Source organism: Podarcis liolepis, assembly GCF_965112155.1.
Source record: "Podarcis liolepis genome assembly, chromosome: 7".
NCBI classification, from domain to species: domain Eukaryota; kingdom Metazoa; phylum Chordata; class Lepidosauria; order Squamata; family Lacertidae; genus Podarcis; species Podarcis liolepis.
This window is the reverse complement of record NC_139561.1, coordinates 26,471,011-26,479,164: the sequence shown is the minus strand read 5'-3', so window position 1 is coordinate 26,479,164 and position 8,154 is coordinate 26,471,011.

The window sequence follows — 8,154 nt, the reverse complement described above, 5'->3', positions numbered from 1 at the left end:
GTAAGGAACTCCAGGACAGATGCTGCCCTGAGTCCTCTTTAACCAGTGCTCCAGTCCAATGAACAACACCAGGTCTGCGAGCTGATATTTTAATTTCCCATAATGCCCCTGAAGTAGTGTCACTTTGGGGCATGGAATGGTGGATCCCCTCCCCATAGATTGCATTATGGGCAGGGGACCATTAGAAGGTGCATTGCTAAGAAGCCCCTCAGCCCACCCACAGTGCAATGAGTTCCTCCACTTATGCATCTAGATGTTTTGCTTATCCCTCAACTGGTACCAGACATGGAGCCCTCAAAGGATGAACCAGGCACCCTACAGGTTCAGGACCTTGGGGAGTGAGCTGTCATGGACCAGGTGTGCACAGAAGAATGGTGGGAGGCACCAGCTGGGGAACCCCCAACAGAAGGAAGCTCAGAGCCTGGGGATTGGTGGTGGGATAACGATGAATGGTCCGAGGGAGAAGCCTGGGAGGAGAGGGTAGTGGAAGCTGAAGAAGAGGTAGCAGGGGTTTGTGAGCAGGGAGAATCTGTGGCAGAGGGAAGTCTTGAATCAGAGTCAGAAACTGAAGCAAGTGAGGGAGACCAAAAGGCAGAAATGAGTCAGACTAGTGAGGAAGCCAGGGTGTTTCCCCCTCCTGCTGTGACCTGTTCCCTTCTAGCCTGGTATCCCAGAACCAGAAGATGTATGAAGAGGGAGGAGCAGGGATGGCATATTCTCTGATTGCTTGGGAAGGGGGTGGAGGAAGAGGAGATTTTGGCAGCTGTGGAAAGGCAGTATATGAATTTAATAATAGGGCAGTATATGAATTTAATAATAATATAATTTATTATTTATACCCCACTCATCTGGCTGGGTTTCCCCAGCCACTCTGGGTGGCTTCCAACAGAATATTAAAATACAATGATTCATCCAGTATTAAAAGCTTCCCTGAACAGGGCTGCCTTCAGATGTCTTCTAAAAGTCCAATAGTTGTTAACCACTGGTTGAAAAAACCCTAATGAATCATTACTCCCACCCATCCCAAATTAATTTCAGGCTGAATCCGGCTCATGTGTCCCCTGGGTTGGGTCTGGCTGGGGCTAATCTGGGTCCCTGAACAGCCCCACTGAATACTGCATCAAGCACTTTGCAACACCATCAAAGCAGATAGCTGCAAACTATTATTTCATCACGTTTCCCCCCCCTTGATCCCCCCACTCACTGCTTTGAGGTGTAGCTTAGCCACAGCACACATGCCCTGCAAGGAAATGCCCTGGGTGTATTTCAGGCAAATTGTGGTACAAAAACTGTGCATATAAGAAGGGCACACTCAAACGCTGACTGATTTTCCTGATGACTTTAAAATGAAAAGAAAAAAGATCACCAATCAATGCAGAAAGGGAGCAACACTGGACAAATGAGAAACCAAGAGGAAGGAAAGTTGGGCAGATGTTTTCACCTGCAAAACGTAGAGGGATGGGGAGTGAGTGAGTCTGGGTGCACCTTTAAAAATGCTAGGAGGTGTGTGCACTAGTGCTAGAGAAGGTGAGTGCCTAGGCATCAAAGAGCAAGCCTTGCAAGGTTTATCCCCATGGAAAAGAAAATTTCCCCAAATCTTCCTTGCAGCTGTCCTTCCCCCCACTGCCGGCTGAGCAGGCCATGCTGAGCCCCTTTTATGTGCTCATTAAATGGGTCACCAGTAGGTAACAGGAGGAAATTACCCCTCATTTTATTCCGAGGAGCTGCAGACCCAGCGCTCCCCTGTAGCTAAACAGCAGGGTTGACAAAGGAGGTTTGAGAACGGGAGCAGGCAATGTGGCTTAACCCCTTCCGTGCCTCTTCCGTCCGCCTGGGGGATGTGCAGCGTGATCGAAGGCTCCTGCTTTCTCCTGTGATCTGTTTGCCTCCAGCTCCTCCTCCATCCCCTCCTTACCTTTTGCCACATTGCCCGTCCCCTGACACGGTTACCTTCTCACACAGGACATAGTTAAATAGAGGGAATTCACTCCTGCAAAATGTAATCATCGCCACCAACTCGTGTGGCTTTAAAAGAAGATTGGAACAATTCAGAGGGACAAAGCAAGCTGACTGATACTGTGCCATTGGTTCTTCTAGCTCAGCGTTGTCCACACTGGAGTTTGGGATTTCAAGCAGGAGATTCTCACAACCCTACTTGAAGATGCTGAGAGTCCAGATCAAGGCTTCTGCAAGCAAAGTCGATGTCTATCAGTGCACTTTCACTTCGTGGAGGATAAGACTATTGATGATTCCTAGCAATGATGGCTACATTCTGACTCCTCTGCCAGGGCCAGTAAGCAAGTTGCCTGGAATTGCAGGTGGGGAGCATTGCTGTTGTGGGCTTCCCAGGAGCATTGGGTTGGCCACTATGAGATTAGGATGCTGGACTAGGTGGAGAAGGACTCTTCTTATGTTCTTCCTGAGATTTAGAGTTGCTACCAAGTTTTGCATTTCTGGGCTCAGAAGCCCTTGTGTTCTAAGTGCAAAGGGGAACATTGTTTCTGGCTGCTTTCTGACAAGGGCCAGTGATATCTCAAAGCAGATAGCACTTTCTAGATCAGGATGGGGTTGGAACAATCTCAGTGGGCAAACTCACTGAGACTCCCTCTGGTTTGGCTCAGCGGAGGAACATGTGCAAATCTCCCTACCTCCCAACAAATAACAGTTGGGGGTGAGAATTCCCCAAGCCAAACCAAGTCATTGCAGCCTTGGTAAGAACGTGATCTATGCGATGGACTCTGCTCCAGCCATCAAACTACCTTCTCAAGAGCTGACCAAGCCTAGATTGCTCTTATTATTATTACTATTGGAACTGTTGTTCCTCTTAATAAAAAGGGAAGAGGGAGGGAGTGTGTGTTGGAATCTGCTGTTGATGTAGGTTGCTTTGGGCATTTGGGCAGAGGTGGACAGCTTTCTGAGAAGGGCCATAGAGAGTGCTGATTTTATTCCAGGAACAGGGATCCTGTAGACCTCCAGATGTCACTGAACAGCCCTTCCCCTCATGCCCAATGACCATGATTGCTGGGGCAAGGCTGAAGGGAGCTTTTAGAGGGTCCCAAAACATCTGGAGGTCTGGAAGATGCCCTAATTCTGGTCAAGAACTTTTCTACATTATTTGGAATCCTCTCTGAACAATTAACTCCCATTGACCAGTTAGCAATTGATCCTTCCAGACCATTAACCATATGCATTTCTGTTCACACTTACACACACACATTACAGATAACTTGACTGAAGAGCTGTACAGTGATACCTCAGGTTACAGATGCTTCAGGTTACAGATGCTTCAGGTTACAGACTCCGCTAACCCAGAAATAGTACCTCGGGTTAAGAACTTTGCTTCAGGATGAGAACAGAAATCGTGCAGTGGTGGCGTGGCAGCAGTGGGAGGCCCCATTAGCTAAAGTGGTACCTCAGGTTAAGAACAGTTTCAGGTAAGAAACCTCCAGAACGAATTAAGTTCTTAACCCGAGGTACCACTTATTGCAAAATTCAGAGAAGTGCGAATTTCAACGGATGGCCTTTTTTTGGTTTTCACATTGTTTTGGAAAGGATGGATTCAGTTGGTTTGCCTTTAATGTGACTTGAGTCGAATTCCCTCCCCATCCCTAATGCAGAGAAGCCCTTACTGAGCCTTGCCTTACTGGCGATTCAGAGCTACATCCAGCCATAATTGTCACCTCCTCCCACAAAGGTGTAGCTTCTGGAAGAGTGGTGCTCACGTTCAGAGGTGCATTCATGTTCGGAGCCCCACCTGTGACCCTGCTTGCTAGGTGTGATCCCTTTGACACAAAATGAAATGAACCCCTTTTACAAGGTCACCTTCAGCCCTTGCCTTGTAGTTGTTAGAAGTCAGTGCCTTCCCCTGGGTGGAGATGAGGCCAAAGATTGTTTTAAAAAAAGGAGATAGCAAGCTATCAGCAGATGCTGGGGCTGTCAGAGCCCCATCAGAAACGGGTACAAAAGACTCCGCAGTGGGGAACAGGCAGAGAATTAATTGGCCTTGTATTGACAAAAGCAGCAGGCAACACTGGATTGTCAAGGTCAGCAAGGCAAGGCTGGAATCAGGCTACCCAAACGTGTGAGATAATAGGCACTGAGAACAAATGCAGAGGGGAGGGGGGCAGCCGTGGGGCAGCCCATCAGCACAGCTAGCGCACCGAGTGCCATGCAGAGGCAATGGCTGAATTGATGGTGGAGGAGCACGCCATTTGCTGAGCCTGCAGAATGAATTGGGTAAGCAGGAGAGGGCTTGCAGAGATTTGGTCTGCATTGGTGGTGGTGTTGGAGCTTATCTTGAGCATGATGGGAATAACTGCTGGAGGCTCCCCACAATCCTTCCTCCCCACATAGCTCAGTGGTAGAGCATCTGCCTTGCAAGCAGAAGGTCCCAGGTTCAATCCCCACCATCTCCTAGCAGGGTTGGAAGGGACTCCTGCCTGAAATCCCAGCGTAGACAACACAGAGCTAGATGGACTTGGTATAAGTCAGCTTCCTGGGTTCTTATATGGGCACCTTCTTCTGGACTGAGCAGAAAACCACTTGGCATTCTTGACGGTAGGTGGTATCCAACTAAGCTTTACTCAGAGTTGTTGGCATCCATGTGTCTCGAGAGACAATGGAGTGCACCCCTGGGGGTGAAGCCAAACCTCTGTGCTAGTAGCACTGCAGTGACCTCCCTGGGGCATGTTTATGGAGGTCCTGGGCTGCCTAGATGACAAGACCCCCCTCTCAGCCTTGCTTATGTGGACCAAAGGAAAGCAGAGCAATAAACTTGGCACCAGCTTGGCTGCAGGAGTTGCCAGAAGGAAGCATACATAGAGGCATCCAACCATCTTAGGGACATCCAACCATCTTAGGGACTCACTAGGGTGGTGGCTTTGGTTTGCCTTCCCGTGACTGATCCATGCACACAGCTTTGTGTTTCCAACTCAAGACCCATTGAAGAACATCTCATCCAGTTCAATCTTTGAAAAACAGCTTTGAAAAACTTTTTCATATTCTCCAGTGTGCTACCCTTGCCGTTGTGGCGGCACGGGGTTGCCGTTCTGTGACTGGACTTATGCGACTTGTTGAATGGTTCATTTATCCAGTCTGTATAATGTTTACTGCACATGTAACTTGTTAAGATAGAGTTGTACATTTATCCCCTCCATGTTTACAGTATCTCCAGGCTTTGTCTTGCACATGTCACCTTAGTATGTTTGTTATTTGAATGGTTATAAGTCTATCTCTATTCTAGCTATTATTCAAGTAAATTTGGTTTTATACTTATAAGCCAGTTTGTGGTGTTGTTGTTTTGTTGGCCTTTTTTCCCCCTGAAGGTATTCCAGAAGGCGGCAGAGGTTTCTTCTTTAATTGAAAGACTGCATGTAGGTATCCTAACAAATAAACTTTTTCTAGAAGGGTTGCCATATGTCCTCTTTTTCCAGGACACGTCCTCTTTTTCATGGGTAGAGTTGTCACAATGATCCATAGTTAGAAGTCGGCAAATGTGTCCTCTTTTTTTGCTCTTCTGAATATGGCAACCCTAATTTCTACTATATATTTTGGAAAGTGGTTTGCCTGTTTCTAACCAATTTCCCCCCTGATGGTTTCAGAGATCCAGGAGATCCAGGAACAGTTTGGATACAGCTGGACACCCTTTTGATACAGGATTGAAGATGGAACCTTTAAAAACTGCAGTGCTTTTAACCACTGGCTTCAGAACTGTACAGATTTGGGGGGCTTCTTATAATTCTCAAGCAACACCAGTGACAAAGCTGCTAAAACAGCCTTATCTCAGCTGAGTTCCTAGACCCACTTACATGGGAGAAGGCCATTCCTCCATCGTGAATTTTTCCAATGCATGAGTGGGGTTCAGCTGAGCCCACCTCCCAATTATTTCCAGGCATCACCTTCAAATGAACATAAAAAGGAGTTTGTGATAAATGGTCCCAAAGCACCCCCAAACCAACACACCGTTTTCATGGACATCAGAGTGTTTTGAGTTTTGTTTGTTTGTTTTACACCTGGTGAAAATTAACATGAAATCAGTAAGTAGCTAAAAGGAATGGTGTGTGGAGCAGGGGGAGGCAGGGCATTGAAAGCAATGTCTGCTCGCGTTTCCAGCCAACTAGGCTGAAGTGGCTGAGAGGCGTCAATGGTGCGGTTTGTGTGGCTGATTCCCAACACTTCTCAGTTCCTCCTCTCCTCTCCCCACTCCCCACACCTTCACCTCTGCTCCTCCACCCATCCTCCCCCTCCATTCCAGGGAGAATAAATCAAGGCAAATTGCACAAGGCAGCCGATACGCACATGTCAAACATTTCTTAATGGAGTAGCTCAATGAAGGTTTCTGCCACCTGGGCGTGGGGGCTGGGGGGGGGGGTAGGTTGGCCCTCAACTTGGGGAAAGAGATGATAAGGAGAGGGAGCAGAGTGTAGGGGAGAGAAGAAGGAACAAAGAGAGGCAGGAGATAGGAAAGAGAATACTTTTGGTTCTGCCTTTGCATCTCAGAGTATAAAATGATCTGGGCTTGTTTTCAAGGTAGAACTTTTAAGGAATTCCTTAGAATAAAATCTGAATCTTGTGTGGTGCATGTTCAATTCATTCCTGTTTTCCCCTGCCACATTAATAATAATAATAATAATAATAATAATAATAATAATAATAATAATAATACTTGCCCTTCACCAGCAGGTCGCAGGTCAAGTTACCACACTTTAAAAGCAATTAACACTGATGCACTTGTGTGACAAAGACTTGTGTGACAAAGAGTCCTCCTGCTGGTACCAGATTTTATTTTATTTTAATTTTTTTTTGCAAACCGCTTTGATGATTTGAACTGATATTACCCTTGCTGGGACCTTTCCCTGGGAAATCAGAGCCTCACTATGTCAGGTTCCTATTGGAAGACCGGACAAACGCTAGAACATTAGCAGTGGTGAAGTTTTTATCGGTGGTTGCAAGAACCAATAATCCCTAACTTTAAGTCTGAACAAAATGCTTGTTTAACCTGGAGGTAGGCTGTCTGAATTGTGCATTGCTTTGTAACAATTTGTTGGGTCTCTGGACCGTAATAAAGATTGATTGATATAATCAAGATGTATCTAAATCTTGTGAAATAAATAAGATTCTTTCTGCAGGGAAGTAAGAGCAATTTTTACCTTTGTATATTAGACTAATTTCCACACACTCTAGCACACTCTTTCCCCTATCTTCCATTCAGGGAAGGAAGGAGCATTATTTGGGTTCAAGGCCAAAAGCACTCTAGGAGGGTACGAGGAGCAACGGGGGCGGGATGGGGCAGGCGGGCTGAGATTCTCCAACCATGGGATAGGTCTCATCCAAGCCTCATCTTGGAATGAAAGGATTTCCCTTATGTTTCTTGTTCCTCTGATACTAAGGTTGCTACCTTTGTTCTGGCAAAATACAGGACAGGGCGGGGTGGTTGAGGGGCTTTCCCCCTCCCCATCTGGTGCGGAAATGCCTTCAAAGCAATCCATTGCAATCTATTGCAGCCTAACAGGATGGCCCCTCTGGAATTTGCCCCACCCACCCACAAATTTGTTAATCTGTCTGTCCTTGGCTACACAGAACTTAAATACATGACCTTTCACACACCCTTTCAAAGACATGCATTGGAGAGGATCCCTAACTTGGCAGAGAGAGAGGGATAGAGGGGGGGGGAGAGAGAGGACCTGATTTAGGTTTGATGAGGCCCTAAGCTACTGAAGGTAATGGGGCCCTTTATATGTCCAGCTGTCTTTTGTCAACAACATACAGTGGTACCTCGGGTTGCATACACTTCAGGTTACAGACGCTTCAGGTTACAGACTCCGCTAACCCACAAATAGTACCTTGAGTTAAGAACTTTGCTTCAGGTTGAGAACTGAAATCGTGCTCCAGCGGTTTGGCAGCAGCAGGAGGCCCTATTAGCTAAAGTGGTGCTTCAGGTTAAGAACAGTTTCAGGTTAAGAATGGACCTCTGGAACAAATTAAGTACTTAACACGAGGTACCACTGTATTGTCACTGGTTTTTTTTTTGTGTTGAATGTATGCTATATGGTAATTTATGGAGCTATTAGGTATCTAAAGCCATTTGCACATAACAAAATATGTATTTTATCAAAGTAATTGTTGAACTGAAATACAATTAAGAAGAAGTATATT